General features: G+C 41.6%; 1 long non-coding RNA gene across 1 annotated transcript in view; it reads right to left on the bottom strand.

The window, feature by feature from the left end:
* Nucleotides 1–11,349: 11,349 nt before the first annotated feature.
* The window catches only part of LOC143341107 (uncharacterized), a 59,359-nt gene continuing 51,286 nt past the window's right edge, over nt 11,350–19,422 (bottom strand). Inside the window, exon 3 of the long non-coding RNA XR_013079559.1 lies at nt 11,350–11,548. This is a non-coding gene — a long non-coding RNA (uncharacterized LOC143341107). The remainder of the gene's footprint in view (nt 11,549–19,422) is intronic.

Here is a 19,422-nt window from a genome sequence, read left to right as displayed (position 1 = left end):
TTCTGAAACCATGTAATTACTCTCGTCGAACATCGGAAACAATTAGAAGCGACCAGCGACTTTATTTCCTATTAAAATTGAAATGGAACCCCCGGACTTTCGCTCTCGAAACTTCGTCGCGTATCTTTTCCCTCGAAGCTATTCACTTCGATTCTGCCACTAATTACGAAATAGTCGGAACCGTCAAAGAACTTCAACTTCTTGCTGGTAATTTCATACTTTGTCCCTTGCTCGTCGCTTCCCCCCCCCCCCTCCCTCCCCTCGGAAGACAGTAGATTCAACGACGCGAAACAGAGCACGGAATATAGCTAGTCTCCGGACTATCCATTATTCGATTCGACTTCTTACGGATCCGCCAATAAAGACGTCGCGGGGAGATCGCGATACGGAGAACGAGCCTCGGAATGAAGTAAGATTAGCGGACAAAAATGACTCCGTGCTTTCAAGGGAAGTTTCTCTGAATAATTCAGCGGCAGAGCAAAAGCCGTGTTCAAAGGGTCAAAGAGGAGGAGGACGAAGATCGGTGAAAGAATCGCGCTTTGATTATCGTTCGTCAATGAATCCAACAAGTATTTCCGCTCATTGTTCGATAGGAACTGGATAGGAACGAGCTATTCTTTTTCTGGTGGCGAAGGTGATTTATATTATAGAATTGGTGGAAATGTTGTACGTAGACCATACGACCTTCCACAGGGGGGTTGTGAATTTCTTTTATCTCTCATAATTGATTTTTACCAAATTGATAAATGGAAATCAACTATGTTTTAAAGCATTTAGAAAGTAATGAACTAATAGAAGACACACATTTTGAAATAATTGTAATACATTGACATGTATTAAGAAATTATTAGTTTAATAGTGGACTCCAATAGTCCACTTAACGGTTAATATTATGGAAGCTTATGAATATTTCTGTGAGGATATATGTAATAGCAGGGTGTATTTATTATTACACACAATATTTTCGATTGGAATCTTTCAGCCAGATTGAAACTACTTTAAAAAGAGAAATAGACAGAGCTTTACTAAATAAAAGCTCACATGAACATGGAACCCATTTAGGAGTCACTGAACCACAATATCGTATATAAATATAAACTGAAGGGGGTGTATGATACCTAATTACGAGTTCCTTGTGAAGGCACAAAGGGGGTTGTTGAGGACTCCAACTATAAAATGAGTGATATTTGTTTTCAAAATAAAAGTATCAATGACATAATATGCTAAAAACTAAATTCGAAAACTTAAAAAGAAGAGATTGGAATAAATTGTCAGGATTCAGTTCAAAGGGAACTAAGCCAACGGGTCTCAAATAATTTAAAAAATATATGAATGTCAGGAGGAAGAGATTTTTAAGGACTCCAACTATAAACTGAGTGATATTTGCATTCAGAATAAAAGTATCAATGACATAGTATGCTAGAAACTAAATTCGAAAACTTACAAAGAGATTGGAATAAATTGTCAGGATTCAGTTCAAAGTGTACTAAGCCAACGGGTCTCAAATAATTTAAAAAATATATGAATGTCAGGAGAAAGAGATTTTTAAGGACTCCAACTATAAACTGAGTGATATTTACATTCAGAATAAAAGTATCAATGACATAATATGCTAGAAACTAAATTCGAAAACTTACAAAGAAGAGATTGGAATAAATTGTCAGGATTCAGTTCAAAGTGTACTAAGACAACTGGTCTCAAATAATTCAAGAAATATATGAATGTCAGGAGGGAGAGGTTGTTGAGGATTCCAACTATAAAATGAGTGGTATTTGTTTTCAAAATAAAAGTATCAATGACATAATATGCTAAAAACTAAATTCGAAAACTTAGAAAAAAGAAGCTAGAATAAATTGTTAGCAGGATTCAGTTCAAAGTGTGCTAAGACAACTGGTCTCAAATAATTTAAGAAATATATGAATGTCAGGAGGGAGAGGTTGTTGAGGATTCCAACTATAAACTGAGTGAAATTTACATTCAGAATAAAAGTATCAATGACATAATATGCTAGAAACTAAATTCGAAAACTTACAAAGAAAAGATTGGAATAAATTATCAGCAGGATCCAGTTCCAAGTGAACTAAGACAACTAGTCTCAAATAATTTAAAAAATATATGAATGTCAGGAGGGAGAGGTTGTTGAGGATTCCAACTATAAAATGAGTGGTATTTGTTTTCAAACTAAAAGTATCAATGACATAATATGCTAGAAACTAAATTCGACAACTTACCAAAAAGATTGGAATAAATTGTCAGCAGGATCCAGTTCCAAGTGAACTAAACCAACGGGTCTCAAATAATTTAAAAAATATATGAATGTCAGGAGGAAGAGGTTGTTGAAGACTCCAACTATAAACTGAGTGAAATTTACATTCAGAATAAAAGTATCAATGACATAATATGCTAAAAACTAAATTCGAAAACTTACAAAGAGATTGGAATAAATTGTCAGGATTCAGTTCAAAGTGAACTAAGACAACTGGTCTCAAATAATTTAAAAAATATATGAATGTCAGGAGGAAGAGATTTTTAAGAACTCCAATTATAAATTTAATGATATTTGCATTCAGAATAAAAGTATCAATGATATAATATGCTAGAAACTAAATTCGAAAACTTACAAAGAGATTGGAATAAATTGTCAAGATTCAGTTCCAAGTGAACTAAGACAACTGGTCTCAAATAATTTAAAAAATATATGAATGTCAGGAGGGAGAGGTTGTTGAGGACTCCAACTATAAACTGAGTGGTATTTGTTTTTAAACTAAAAGTATCAATGACATAATATGCTAAAAACTAAATTCGAAAACTTACATAGAAGAGATTGGAATAAATTGTCAGCAGGATCCAGTTTCAAGTGAACTAAGCCAACGGGTCTCAAATAATTTGAAAAATATATGAATGCCAGGAGGAAGAGATTTTTAAGGACTCCAACTATAAACTGAGTGATATTTGCATTCAGAATAAAAGTATCAATGACATAATATGCTAAAAACTAAATTCGAAAACTTACAAGGAGATTGGAATAAATTGTCAGGATTCAGTTCAAAGTGTACTAAGACTGGTCTCAAATAATTTAAGAAATATATGAACGTCAGGAGGAGGAATGTGAATTGAGGAGGTCGTTGGCCACGATAGTAGAGAAAACGAGGAAACAATCGCGAGGTAGATGGGAGGAAACTGGCAGCGCCAGCAATTTCCTAGACGACCCCGGCGTCATGGCCTCGGCCAGTAATTCGAGCTCGCTCAATCCGGCACGATAATTGCGTTTCACGATATGCCGAATCAGTGGATACGTGTCCGGGTAGCCGTAAGGCAACCACGGAGCATCCGGAGCCTGTCGATCCTCTCTCCGTTAACCCCGGACGTTGCGTACCAGTCGCAGGTACCTCCTGGCGGTGAGGCTTCGATTCGGCGCTACCATTCCCGGACTACCCTCCCGATAATGCGGCGTTTCTGTGTGGGGCTTCACCTATTAGTTGCTGTATAACGTCGGCCAGGATCACGTGACTGTATCAAGGGGGGTCCGAGACTTCAAAGCCAAAGGCATAGTTGCACTCTGGGGACGGCCTATATGACGATGCCTAGCCCATTGCAGTTTCCCCGAGTCCGACGAGGCCTGGGCTTCCCGGGTGCCTCGAGGCGCCCTTCCCGTTCGCGTCGTCGTCGTGATGCCGCTGCACCGTTGCAATTTCGGCCTTAATGCGCCCGCGACCCTCCCCGGGTGCCGTCTTTGAGGGTCGTTCGCGGCTCCGTCCCACCCCTGACGCTCGCCCGATCCGGTTACCCGCGCTCCACGAAGATTCCAACGACCAGGAAACATCGCCAATTGTTTTGCTCGCCAGATTCGATTTCAACCAATAGCTCAAATCTACCGTTTATAACATAGGGTTATCGAAATTGAGCGTCACATCTTTCAACAGACGACACTGCTAAACGTTCATGGAACGCTACACTGTGCAACGATAGGTACAAAGTGTTGAAAATTGTTACAAACATTCAAGTTCTATTCGAGCTTGTTTTCTCGAGGAGAAGGCCTCGAAGATCATGCGATCTAACTCCGTTAGACCTTTTCCTATGGGAGTTTTTAAAGAGTAAAGTTTATTTCGATAAACCACAAACGATCGAACCCCAATTATGTAATAGGGTAACAGAAAATTGGGTAAAACTAGTCGAGCTCGTGAAAATGTTATGAACTGGACTTTATATTAAAATAAAGAAACCTGAAATATCTCAGATAGTTTGTGTTTTATTTCAATTCAAAGACTCAATTTGGATAACGCTATATAATTTATTAAATCTTGTTTTAAAATACTAGCTTGAATCTTTAAATTATGTGTACGATTTACTTGAAAGATCGAATAATTATGAAGTTAATAATAATTTTATTTCCAAATTAATATTGTCGAATTTGATCAATGAACTCTGTCAGTTGGATGCTGATTTTTGTGAAATTCTATTTGTTCGAAAGGGCAATGACGTGATATTGTCGGAAGCTTTTCGTGAATATTATTTATTCACAAAGGAAAAGTCTCTGTCGATGATGATTTCAAAGGAATTTTCAATATATTTATATCCATCTGCATTACTGTGAATATAAGCACGTAAAAATTATTTTGGATATGTATAAAATAATAAGCAGATTGCCAGCATGGACAGGATTTATGTTTCATGAATGTTTTATGGGAGTAATAATGATATTGTAATAGGCATTAATTGGATATTACCTTACACTCTGATATCTTTTGTTCGATAAATACAAATTGTGGACTGCAACTGTCGACCATTCAACGAGAGAGAAACGTTGGTTTCAATTAAACTTTTAATAACAATAATTGAAATTCGCTTGTAATATAAATTTCACCTAAACTAAACAATTTGGCAATGTTCGTAATATTAAGCTTCGCTAATTAATAAACAAGATATCGTGTAACATAGAAACACGAGCTCGGAACTATACCCGGATATATTATTATTTGCAACTCAATCGCGTTCTGCGGAACGTCAAAGAGACGCTAGCATAATCTAATCAAAATACACGCATAGCGCGATGCACCGCCGCTGAATTTAACTCGTTCCGTTTAACGACTGCGCTTTATTTGCGCTGGATATATTCGACTGTCACGATGTGCAATTACTCGAAACTGTGTGTAAAATAATACGACGGAGAATCGTTACGTTGATCCTTCGTTAATTACTTTCTTTCGATCAATGAATAGGCGAAACACGATATGAAACGACATCCTCTTCATAAAAAAGAAAACAACTGATAAATGAGTAAATAATTAAAACAATCGAATCATTGAACCGATCATTCTCACGCCAAGAAACGAAATACGATTCACGTGCTTCTAATTACACTAATGAAAGTAGCTCGAAACGTATAATCTACTCCAAATACTAGAGTTTCGTTGAAAGCAGCAGGTGCCCGAAAACAGTTGTGTAACAACGTACGCGTACGGGAAATCGATACAATTACGAAGGGGTAAAAACAAAAAATGCACAAAGGTTAAGTCAGCAAAGAGTAGGCTTGTCGATGAAATAATTGTTAGTCCAGCCCAATGACAGGAAATATTAAATATGGGAAAATCAAATTGGTTGCGACCCGAAGTGAACGGAAACGACAATGCCACCGCGGGAACACGACACGGAATAATTTACTGCAGAAACCTTCAATCAGGAACTGATACAAAAATTGGAAGGGACAGAGCATTGTAATCTAGCAAAATTAGCGTTATTTCTTCTCTTTCGTACTATCTAATCGTTTCATATTTTCTAGAATACGTTCTCCACACTCTCAAAATAAACCATAAAATCACTATGTACCAAGTAATGCTTCTTAATACAAATAAAAAATAGGAAGTTCAAAAAATAAGAATAGTATCAGACTTCAAGAACTATGATTTAATTATAAATTAGATCCAGCGTGGGTTTGGAACGATTTATATTTGCAAAGCACGGATAACGTCGAAGAAAATGATACGTTTACTGGCTTAACGTAACTCCCGTCCGTTTTTTCTCATAAACACTTGAAAGCCACAACGTAGATCCAAACGACAACCATATGTCGTCTCACGCATAATGCGAGAGCCACTGCTCTGTCTTGACCCAATTTGTTCCGTCTGGGGAACTGACCTAACGTAACCGTCACTTTGGTGGTTTCGTTTTCCTGTTGTTTCGTAAGGGTTGCGGTTTGCTAACAGGAAGAAGGACGTCTTTTCGAAAATCCTACACAATATAACTTCATTCCTTATCTCAGCCCTGTAATACTACACATTATGGACATAATCTCAATAGTGTACCGAGGAACTGACTACCCCAACCATGAAAACAAGTGAAAGTAGTCTCAATAATCGAAAAAACTCTATTCCAGAGAACTATTAATTGATCAATAGAGTTTTAACATAATTGAGACACCTCGTCGTTGCAAAAATTGCTCAAAGTACTCACAAACGAGTCCATCGAGCACCAAGGGGTTGAAGAATAGTAATTCGTCCCAGATTTCGAATCTTGGGTCGAATTTCACCGTGAAAGGGATCGACGAACGCGCTAACGACGACAATACAGACATCGGGACCCGCAAAACCCCAACGACAGCTAAAAGCCGGACCCCCCACGGTCGTAATTCGAGGAAGCGTCGCTTCCTGTCAACAAGGAAGGGAACACGAACCCCCATTGGGGTGGCGACCGTCGAATTTAACAAAATAGGAATAATCGCGTGTCAATACGAACCGTGTAGTTTGATCCGACGATTATATCATTCGTTCCTGAGGCAAAGGGCGTCGAACGTGTAATTCGTTTGCTCCGAAGAGGCTCGAAGTCGCGCAACCGATGAACGACAGACGATTTTCGCACGATTCGCAGACTATGCCGACCATATGCACGCACACGTACCCGATTCTACCCGTTTCGCAGTACGAGACGACGATATACGCGACCGTGCACCCCGTTTAGCATTATGCACTTACACGCTTCCCGGTCGGAGGACAGTACACGGAGGGAGGCGCGCAGGGGTTGGAAACGAGGGGAGGGAGGACGTCGAGGGCTAGGGAACCGGAGAAGAGACAGAGAATCTAGGCTCAGGGTGAACGAGGAAGATGGATGAGAAGCGGAGGAATACGGTGACAGGCGGAGGGGGATGAATTAATTTGAGATCTCTCGTTGGGCTCGAAATTTTATATTGTTGCTCGAGTAAACACTTGGGAGAAGGTTTTGTTTAATGGCGGGAAAGCAAGGTGCACTCGACACGATATTTGTATGTATTGGTCTATCTGCTATCTTTAGTTGTTTAGTAGGTTACAATGGGGGAGTAAATGATTTTTATGATGCTTCCATTATTGTGATATCTTTGTGAAAATACTACGACAAAGTATCTCATATCTTTTTGAATTTCTGTCTTTTAAAAATTCTCGAGGTATTCTCATAGGGAAGATTTTACAGTATCAGCTGGACAGTCGATGAATTGTAGTGATTAAATGAATGGTTACTCTATACATTTCTATAAAAATAAGATCGTTACTAGGTTTCGATATCAATAGAGGTTGGTATTTTTAAGCACTTTGCTCTAGTTCCCATTTTTTAAATATACGGAGACCGTAAAATTAATCTTCCATTTGGGGGAATAAGTTCGTGGCAACATGAAAGGGAACACTGTACTTGGAACGCAGAGTTAAATGTGATACCATCTCCCAACGATATCAAGCTTGCACTAAATCAAATTACACATCATTTGTGTCGAATATTACGTGCCAAACAGCATAGATGTTACTAAGATTACGTATTACTACAAATGTGTCTATTGAAATCTTTGATTTCTTTTACGTATAATAAGTAGTCTTAAGCCAATTATCGGTACGGTTTGCCTTAAGCGAGGAGGAACGAAGAGGAAAAGCGAAGCAAATAGAAAAGAGGAACAACAGCAGGAATACTGGGAGGATGGACGAGGAGAGAGGCGTTTTCGCGACAATAGGCAGGATGTGCGAAGGATTACCATTGCAAATCACAATGGTGACCGCAAAACGCGAACGACAGGTTGAATAGACGCGGCTAGAACAGCACGGCGGACTATTATTACCTTCTTTTTTTCGTGCGATGGAACGTTCTGTGGGAAAACCGCGCTCGGAGGGGGTTGGTTCTTTAATTCGTCCATGGATGAAAAAGAAGCACACACGGTGTCCTTCCGTGTACCGGATTTTCCTAAACTACTGGGCGGGGATCTCGAGCCGTTCGATTACGAACGGTGAAACCACGATGCTCCGGCCTGTTTCGAAGGAAATGAAATTACAAGCCCGCACAAAGGAGTCGGCCATGCGGAAAACTAGACCGCTTGTTAGACACGGACGTTTGTAAATTTCTTCTTTCTAATTTCCTACGGTCTCCCGTGCTTTCTTTCTTTGCTCGAAACCACCAGCTATCTCGCGCGACACCACCCTCGATCGCAATGCCTCCGAAGGGATCCTTTGTACCCCGCAGAATCGATTCACGAACGGTAAAAAATCGTTCCTGGAAAAATTGATCGATCAACTTTACGCGTAAATCGTCTCCTGCACGTTTAACGCGAATATTATTTCTCCCGCGAGATATAATATCCTCTAATGTTCCTCCGTAGCGTCGCGCCCCGAAGCGACAGTGAAATATGAACCTCTTTCTGCATGCACGCACGACAATGCTCTCGAAATACGGCAGAGAAAGCCCAGGTGCGGCGCGGCTTAATTTGAAACGCTTTCCCGGTGAAATTGGATGCTAATCACCCGCTAAAAGTCCAAACGCGTCGGGAAAACTCTCAGTCGCGTTCGTTAACGCCGCGAACGCTCGTTAATTGCGCGGCCCGACCACGCACACGACTGACAGCTGACGATTGAACGCGCGAAATTACATATACGCGATTATTCGAGGAACAAACCCACTCGACGTCGATTTCTCATTTTTAAATCGGTTGCAAGTTTCCTTGTTTCGTAACAGTAGACTTGCTTCACTCTTCTGTGCTTAAATATCATTGAAACTTAATCTAGAACCCCTGTGAAGTGCTATCGTTCATTTTATTTCGAAGCATTAAAAACACAGTCTGAAGTCAAACGATCAAAATAGCATAGGTTTAACAAATCATTTGAAGTTAAATCATACGTCAAATATATTCAATAACACGATATGAAAATTGTCAATAACAATGTAAATTGTCCGTCGAGTACTCGAAATATGGAATTATTCCATATCCCAACATTTAAACATTATACATAAAATAATTGTATTAATTGTATCTGGACTTCTGTTCCTTTAAAAATCATATCACTAGCGTTGTACGCACTGTATCTCATAACATACGCAATTAATGAGACTTTTGCACATATTATGCAACTGTACAGGGTGTACAAACCCGTAAATAATTAAACAAACACAAGGAATGTACGGTTATCGAGAGTATCGATTCCAGCAGGATGATCTGAAGTCTTATCAAGGAACGAGAGTGTGTCGTCCAACGATAGACGAAGCGAGGCAAAGCAGCACGACGTAAATCTAGGACTGACATCTGACGTAATTCACGGTTGAGAAAGTGGCCTTGCGCGGCTAATGGCGTTCGTTCCGCCCTCGATCGGAGTCGCAACTCGAGAGCAATAATCGCGCGACAGTAATAAAATCGGTCGTCGAGTCGCGGGAGTAATGATATCTTATCCGGGACGTTTCCCAGTAATTCAACCGATTCGACGAAAGGGAATTCCGCGGTCTGAAGGGCCGAAGCGTCGTCTGGAACTACGACCACGGAAGGTGAACGACGACGAAAACGGATACGATAATACCCCGTCGCACGCCATCCCGGCCAGCCGCACGTAGGTTGCAAAGGGAGGGGAAAATAGTAAAATCTGACCTTAAAATATTCGCCGTACCGGCAGGTACTCCGCTTGATTACCCACCAACACGTGCCACGGGATATCTATAACGGCGTCTCCATTTGTCAGCTAGACGCAATATAATGCCTCGAAATCGCCTCGTCGTTAATTCACTGTCCGCCATCGCGATAATGCGTTGCTTATATACGACGTCGACGCGATACCATCCGCCTGTTCTCCGTATAAAATTGTTCTCTTCTGTTCCGGTTGCCGAGTACACACCGTTCGTGATTAAACATACCGATAAAACGTTTCGTGATTTTCGGGGCCCGTTTACGAGTGTTTCGAACGCACGAGATCCCCATCTGACAAACGATCATTATATTCTTTACTTACTATATTGTCACGAATCCTATGTTACTATTCTTCAGTTTTATAATGATGGGGAAATAGTAACTTGGGGGAGATTGCTCTATTCGAAAGAGAAAACTAAGATTTTGCAATTGTAAACGAAAACATATTTTATATATTTGATTTCACATTTCAATACGAAAAATATCCCGAGAATCTTAATAAATTACCCGACCATAATCGTCATGAATATCACGATCCAACCATTTCTGTTCCTCGCTAAAAAATTTGTAAAAATGTCGCTGACGTTTCTCAAGTTCTAAGCAATCCGATTCTCTTTCTCTTTCCTCGATCAGCTTTCACGAGCTCTGCCCGAAGCAGAGGATTCTTTCCTTCCGGAGACGGGTGGACTAAACGTTTCCGCGAGACGTCGAGATTTATCTAGACTCGTCTACGGAACGAGGGAAGCCCCGCACGACGAACAATAATATCCAGCGGCTGGATAGAGAGCAGAGCGTGGTTTGTCCAATTTCTTTTTACGGGCGACGAAAAATACTTGCGGGCGACTATCGGAGACGCGCGTGCACCCCCGAGTCCCGTGCACGCGATATTTACTCTAAAAATACGGGCCAGCGTTCCAGATTGTCGGAACGTGTACAGGAATCGTACTTCCGTTACTACCAGGGTCCCCTGCAAAAATACTTGCGTGGGGTAACAATTCGCGAAAGTAATAGCGCCGGAATTATCGCTGAGTATCGCGGCCAGGTGTCGCCGAACGGACTAATATTATGCAAACGACCGTGCCTCGCTGTTATTCCAATGTAATTACGAATATTACGCGACGAACAACGATGTAAACCTTACTATAATGGGAGCCATATTCAATTTCGAGGCATTGTTTAGATAATCCAAACGCAAATGTTCGTACATCGTTAAAAAAAACTTAAGGCTAGATTGGGATGGTGCATGTTAATTTGTAAATATTCGTAGAGGGATGATTATAGATTTTTATGATGGAATTGTTAGTTTGTACTTTCCTGGTGTTTCAAGTAGGGATAGTTAAGTAGAGGTCTTAATTCCAAATATATTTCATTGTAAGGACGTTTCCTATAGGGTATTTCATTCTAAATTGAATATATTTCTCAGGAACCAACTCACCCAAAGAAGAGACTTGTACTCGAGTAGGGAGCAGCCGTAAGAGAGTGCGATCATCACAGCGCCCAGGCGCAGACTGAGAGGTGACGAGAGTCGAGACTCACTCGTGCGCATGCGCATCTGAACCTCCCTCTCGCTTCGTCGAACAATACATACATTCTCCAAATACATAATTTTTACAGCCGAAACACGATCAGGGGGTCTCGAAACACGTTCCTCTGTAAACAAAAAAAATTCATCATCATTACAATACGAAAATAAAAATTTAAAACACAATTTCGTTGCACTTCTTCGCCATTAATAAACCCCCCGAACACTCGTTTGAGCGAATTAGTTATCTTCTGTATGTCCAAACGAAATCCAAGCAACGCACGCACCGAGTACACGCATGAACGACGTATACGCGAATATTTCCTGTTCCCTTCGCGGACTTACGACCACCGGGGCTCCGCCATCACGCTTTACAATACGGTTTCGCGTGGAACGTTGGGCGCAATACGAGACACGAAGTCGAGGAGATAACACTGATTTCATTAGCGCAAATGAACTCGCATCACGGCACTCGGCCGCTCGTTCGTCTGATTAAAACTCATAAAAGTTTTTGGCTCGGCTGCACGTGTTCGAGCGTCTCCCGTACCTTCGCCACGTGAGAGACAACGATCGTGACGTATCTTCCACCGCCGGAATCGTTAACGTACGCTTCCTCTTCCTTCGCGAAATGAAATTGATATAAAGCCCGTGGAACGTTCGCGGGAAGGTAATTTCTGTAAGAAAATAACTCCGAGGTAGAGAGAGATATTTTCGCAGAGATCTTTCTACGGATTGAAAGTACGTTTAAGAAACTGATATATTATTATTTAATAGTGGGTTCAATCTCGTGCGTTAGAGGTTATTACGGTTAGACGTAGACGAGACAAGTAGCGATCTCCATATTTTTCATATACGACATATTAGAATTTTTAACCGTAAAATATGTTTTCCTGGAAGCTTATGCTTCGTGGCAGACTGTACGTTTTATACTGGATCTGCGTCGGGAGATTAGGAAAATCTAGAAGAGTTCTTGAAAAAATACACCGGGTAAACAGACATCGTTCGTACCGAGATTGTAAAGAATTTCTAGTAATTCTTGAAATTACATCGTCAACGGTGCCGACATTTTTATTCCTCCAGAGAGCCGATGCGCTGCTTACGAATTCGCGCGACTTTTCCCAGGAAACGTTACGCAGCGTTCCTCGACGTTGTTGGATCGGACTTCATCATCGTTCGGCGATAAAATTCCTGGAGCGACGGCGCAAGGAGCAAAGTAAACGCAATAAAAGAAGCATGAAATTTAATCTCCCCGCCGTACGAATGGCCCCCGAGTTAAACGTTCGCCCTTTTAAATGCAAATTGAACGCGCATCGGCGACGAACCTTCGATTGTATTTCTAATTGCGAAATTATCGTCGCGGAAAATGCATCGTCGCTCCGGTGCCGGACGTCTTCGCCCGTCGAGGATCGAGAAAAATCGCGGTACCAACAGCCACGTATAAATTAAGGCGGACGTGACGGGTTCTCCTTTCTCTCGCGAGCGCGATAAAATTTTATGGAAAGTTCATTTGCAAATGCTTGAAACAGGAACTGCCGCGACGGTGGAACAAGAACGTGGAAAAGGACGAGCAGAAGTCGCGCGCGTAGAGCGAAGGAAACGACGTGGACGCCCCGAAACCGCGTGAAACACTTTGAATAATTTCGCGATTCAAAGTCGTCGCTGGAAGGATTTTATATTTCTCGCGGCTGCTGCACCGAAACTGCATCAACGGTGCCAGCCAGACCGTCTGCATTTTTCTGGACTCTTATGTAGGCGTTTCTAGATGAGATTCGAGCTGGAATTTCGTTTCAAAATATCACGTTCCGCTGGTTCGTCGACTGCGTCGTACAAACTAGCGAAGAAGACCACAGAGAGATTCCACTTCGACTCTCTCAATTAAATCCACTCCATTTACCGCGGGGGAAATTTTATTCGCCTCGCTTTATCGAGAAACGCTTCGAACAATTTCTCGATTTCTCGATCACTCAGCCTGGAATTTTAATACTGTTACGAGCGATATTATACTAACTTAATTACTTTGTTATTTCTATGGCATTTCTATTATTATTACTGGTATTATTTACGTCTTTCAGAAACAATCATCCCAAGGTATTAATAAATATCTGTTAACCACAGGTTTCGATTGATGTAGAATTGTTTTTTAAACTGCAATGCAATCTTGAATACGATGGAGGTTGGGTGTGTGATAGAGTTTAGTGGTTGCAATTAAACCGTTCTTACGAAACTATTTTCTCCTCATCTGGTCAAAATTAATGACCTGTTCCTGGAGGTTATTCGCCCGAAGGAATCGTATCACATGGTAATCAACTGTGCCACGGCGACCAGGAAAGGGTGGCCGCCTCCACCCCATTACCTTTTCCCCTTTCTAGCGTACGGGTTCCGACAGTGGGATAGGTCAGCACGCCCTTTCGCGCGTGTTAATGGCATATTACCTTCTTCTATGGTTAATGGATGATTCCGTTATCCGGGCGCTATTTTGTCGTGCACGCCTAGGACACGTAAGTACACGGGTAATACCGCGGCGCGTGCTACGCCGTACTTCGACGCAGAATACGCGTAATTGGCACATATTTTCAGGGGAGCACGCAGCAACGCCGTAAAACACCGTTATTCTCGAGCCTTCGACAACGTTGGCGAACCTCGCAGGGCGGGGATGAGATAATATTTTAGCAGACATATTTTTTTTTTAAAAAACCTTCCCCCATCGATCCATGAATTTAGATAAAAGCTTATTCCTCGCGCGTTCAAATCACGTTGAAAACCGGAAATGTTTCGTTGCCTAAAGTTGCGAAAAATAATTATTTTAAACTTCTGCTAGACGCTGATAATATTTACACGGTTATTGCTGTCTCGACGAGTCCGCGATTAGCGTCAATAAAGTCAGCGAAAATTCTTCGAGCGTGGATCGCCGAGAGGAATTCCGGGGCGGTTTGATCGAAATGAAATCTCATCGGGTGTGCTCTTCGTGCAATTTCGACGCGAACGAGCCCCGGGAATCGTCCACTACGTCTCTCTCTCTTTCCCTTTCACTCTCTGTTATTGCGATAACTCGTCCGCGATCCTAATTGAAACCGCGAAACCTAATTCCCGAGAGTGTCCAATATAGGTCCCCTCCGCAGCCGTTCAACGGGTCAATATATACATCAACGTTTCAACGATGACCTCCTCTTTCTCTCTTTCTCTCCGTCTCTGTCGGGTCTCTTTCGTTTTCGGACCCTACAGAATTTATTTCCAGGCTACTTTATTTGCTTTCATTAAGCGGCGTCCGTTGGCTGACGTGCCCGATTAACCGAGCCCTCTCGAGCAATTAAAAACGGATACAAGAGACGCGCGAAAATAGAACGAACGTCGAGAAATAACCGATAGGAATCCGAGCGAGCGAATTACATTGTAAACGACACGATTTTCGCGTCGAGGATCCATTTCGGGCGACCTTGATACGCATTCGGGGGTGGAAATTGTTACATCCGTCAGCGAATATCCCAGAGCAACGGGTTTTCGGTCGTTTAAAGAGGCGAGATCGATTTCGCGTAAATGGTTACATTTTTATCTGTACACTTTATGCCGCAATGCATTAAGAAAATCCACCGTTAATCTCGGAGAAAAGTGTTTACCATTACGTATCGATTATTGTGTATGATTATTCAGAAAAAGGGTGTTTTTAGCTTAATATATCATAGATTAAACAGAAAGAGCTAATTATATATATTCGTAATTCTAAAATAAAATTTGCCCCACTGTGTTGTCAACAATTTCTATTTTTTATTCGGAAATAAAATTCACCCAACTTTGGTTAAGAGAAATCCTGGGCAAGAGTTAGATCAGGAAAGAGTTTAGTCGGGAATAAAATTGGCGTAGCGGTGATCCTCGTTATAAAAAGGACCCCCATCATCAGTCAAGAAACACCCCGAGACCAGAAAAAGTTGATGGGCCCTCAAGAACTACCCAACCAAGGGAACGAGCGTTATTAATGACACGTAGCGGTACAACCTGCGCACGAATGACGCCCGTTATCACGATGATTCGCCCTCGAACTTAATTGAAAACGACGTAATTTCCATGAGTAGCCCTGGAGAGGCCCGGCGACCCTCGCGGCGTCGTTGGCGAAGGTCAGTATGCGTGCAACGACGACGTAGACGACGACGACGACGCTGATCCCGCATCGTCGAAAGGAGTATGCACGACGAGAAGAGAGGGTTGGACGCGTGCGTGACGCACGCGCGTTCTACGAGGGTTCCCGTGGGGCACGCACTCGATGATCTTATCGGCCGCTTTTACGCAACGTCGAAACTATGCTCTTTCGCGGGTAGATCGTAATAATTATTACACGACGCATCGCGCGGCCATCTCCGGATGCAAATGAGCGCCGCTCCTGAACACCACCGAGGCGTGACGCGAATTAACCCTTCGGCCACGACGCGATCTTCAAATATTTTACACATACCGCGGTTATTTAAACTTCAGACTCAGAAAATGCATTTATTACACTAACAGATGTAATTGTTAACCCTTGGAAGACGAATGATTCAATTACGAATAGGGATGGTACTTGTGGACGTTCGAAACGACGTCCATTTTGGTACCACGATTCATTCGTGTTATACATTTAACAGTCGCTGCTTCTTTGATGGTACAAACGAACACAAATACTATACTTGGTCCTATATTATACAGGGGGATTCGAGAGGCCAAAATAAGACGAAAATAAAAAATACCAATTTGTTGATGAAGGCTTTGTCAAACAGTTATGAAAGTTTAAAGTTCTGACTGTACTGAATTTTTTTCTCGAAAATGCACAAGATTTCGGGGATATGTCTATTCACCAAAAATGATTGTAATTGACCCCCGTGACTGAAAATAATTTTTCCAAAACGATTTGAAATTTTTTTTTTCCATCGAAAAATTTCACACATTCTCGAATTTTTTTCTAGAAAGTGGGTAGGATTTCGGGGGTATGCCTGTTGACCAAAAATGCTTACAATTGACCCCCGGAACCGAAAATAATTTTTCCAGAACGATTTGAAACTTTTCAATTTCGCCGAAAAATTTAGACACCTACCCCCTGTCGATTTTTAACAATTGCATTCTATACATAATCCTATACATTTAACAATTGCTACTTCTTTGATGATATCAAAGAACACAAATATTACACTTGGTTCTACATTATACATAGCAGTAGAAATTATCAATACGTGATATTGAAAGCTGTCTTCTTTGTTAATAGGGATGTTCATTCATTTCAATTAACTCCAGTACGGTTTCCAGGTAGCGTTGCAGGTCTCGTATGACCAGAAGCGATGACCTGCATTATAGTTGGATCAAATTCAACTGGCCGCTTGAGACACGAGATACCGGGTGGTGGAATAGACAAACGGTATAGCACGGATAAGCACCCTTGAGCGGCCAATTGAGATAGATCCTATTATAGCCAAGATCGTCCAATATAATTTCGTCAATTAATACCGTGTGAATTGTTTTTAACATCGATAACCAAACAGTCGTCGAATAGAAAGATTTTAAACAAAATAAATTGCCTCCGTCCTGAATAACGTCCTCGAAATTGACGCATTTCCCAGAGACTTTAGCAGTTTTCCAATCCCGACGACACAGCGTCGAAGCCTTTGCGAACGTCGCTAACAATGTTGACGATATTCTCCCTGGTTTATTACAACGATACGCCCTGTCTAGCGCGTATATATAAATATAAGCTCGACGTCAAAGGTGGTAGCTGTTATGGAAGATACAAGGAGATCGCGTTACGTATAAGACGTACAAGGAACGCGTCTCCGTATAGTGGATCCAGGAAATAGGAGATATTGTGGCACGGTACTTAGAAATTATTAGGGATTATACGTCGAAGCCAGTCGCAAGGGGAAACGGAGATAACGTGTTCGCGGAATATACAGGAAATATTTGAAGCTACCATAACAGGTATTAAAGATGATTTATTAGACTAAATAGGAGAGATACGGGAGATAACCTATTGTACGAGACAGAGTAAATATTGGTAGTCACGTGACACGGTGGATACAGATGTCGGGGAATGATTTAGAGCTGATACGGTGGACGACTTACCGTGGCAGATGTAAGAGACACCCCACCCGCGACAACGGAGAAAAATATCGGTGAGATCGATCTACGGCACACACAGGTGCTGTCGGGGCTAATCTAACCGCAAGTGAATTAAGAAGCATCAAGAATAATCCGCCGCGGGCACACGAAGCATCGGGAATAACTTATCAGATCGCGGAGATAACAATTAAACCAACTGCGGAAACATCGGACACAATCTGCTTCGACAAACATTAACCGTGCAACGGCTCACACGATGTTCAGTATAATCGTCTGCTTTTTGAGATTAATAAAAATATTACTTAGTTTCAGGTTAACCAAGAATGATCAGTTTTCTTTATTGGATTCGTTTCTAAAAATGCGGTTTTTGTTAATTATAATGTTGTATCTAACTTATAATTCGAAGGAAAACAAATATTATCATCCCTTAAACCGTTTTTCAAAGCAGTTAAACTCGGGCATGAACGTTAAGGGGTTATATGCTTGCCTTCAGTTTTAATGATTCTATTAAAAATAAGAGAACGTTCAGTATCGCGAACGACGTCGGATTGCATCCGCCTTGAAACTAATCAAGATTAGTTCGAAGCGTTCCCGGCTAATCGTTGAAAGTAAATGAGTTATTCAGGTGGCCTGTCTCGAGTGGCTCGCCCTTTATAATTGAACGTATTAGTTGCGATTCCAGGGTAAGAAAAAGAAAAACGCGGCCTGTTTAGAAACGACTATACCCATTTACGCCATAAATCGTCCCCGTCGAGGCTATCTCTATCTCCATTCATTCGGAGATGATTAATCCTCCGTTGGGCCGCCCACGGGCGCTCAACGGTCCTTCCTCGTCATCAGTTTTCTTCGATGTTCCTCTACGGTTACGCAAACCAGCCTCGCCTCGCGGACTAATTACGTTATTACCGGCGTTCAGAATCGATGGCCGCCATTCGTATCTCTTCGACGATCGTTTCTTCGTCGCGCGTTGCATCGCGCTAATAACCGTTGCCCGCGCCGGACGATGAATCGAACGGTAGCACGAAACGGCGGGTAATTTGCATAGAGAAGAACATTAGTTAATTACCAGAGACATAACCAATGATTGGTGATCGAGCGCGAGCCACAACTCACGCCACGGTTAAGCCCGAAGTTATTGCCCGGGATCATCGTTAAAACTCGAAATGTATCAGTCAGCAACGGTAGCGCTTTAATCCCCCTAACAGGGCGTCCTGGCTCACGCGTTATGACCTTTCAACCCCCGTTGTTCGAAACTTCCAAAAACCTAAACGAAACGGAGGAGATTCAGTTGCCCTAATATGGAATTCTTCTGAACTTAAACATTATGAATTTATAGGAAATTTTATGCTCCTTTCACTGGTAGCGGTCAAATTTGGAATATAATAACGGTTCAGGAAATGTTTACTTTTTTACTTAGGCTCATAGAGCTCGTAATATGGAATACTATATGTTCCTTATGTTGAAATTCAATTGTTGCGAAAATTTGACCATATTTGAAGAAATAATCGAGCTAACTCAAAGCTGATGCACTTGCCTTATGTACAATATGAGGTCAAAGATCACCTTGCAAAAACTCAGACTGCAGACATATTTTTTTCGATATTCTTTTACGAACATGTGTAATTGATTGCATTCATGGTTAGTAGATAACAAAATCACGATTCTTTAATATTGTGATGTTCCAAAGTAGAACTGACCCTACTATAAAATTTTATAGAAAAACAAGAATGTCTCTTTAACTGTTAGCGCCTATTTTTATTCGATGAGAAAAACACCATCGTGGCTATTAAAGTTAAAAAGTAGTTAGAAACGATCGAGAGACAGAGCCCGGAATCCTAATCACCGAGACACTCGAGAGCCACCCCCGCGAAATGCCGTCTCGGAGAGGAACTTTTCTTCGAATACGTAATCGGTCCTTACGCAAACA

Source organism: Colletes latitarsis, chromosome 4 (assembly GCF_051014445.1).
Source record: "Colletes latitarsis isolate SP2378_abdomen chromosome 4, iyColLati1, whole genome shotgun sequence".
In the NCBI taxonomy this organism is placed as follows: Eukaryota; Metazoa; Arthropoda; class Insecta; order Hymenoptera; family Colletidae; genus Colletes; species Colletes latitarsis.
The sequence above is the reverse complement of the archived record's forward strand: the minus strand, read 5'-3'. Positions and strand labels throughout refer to the sequence as shown.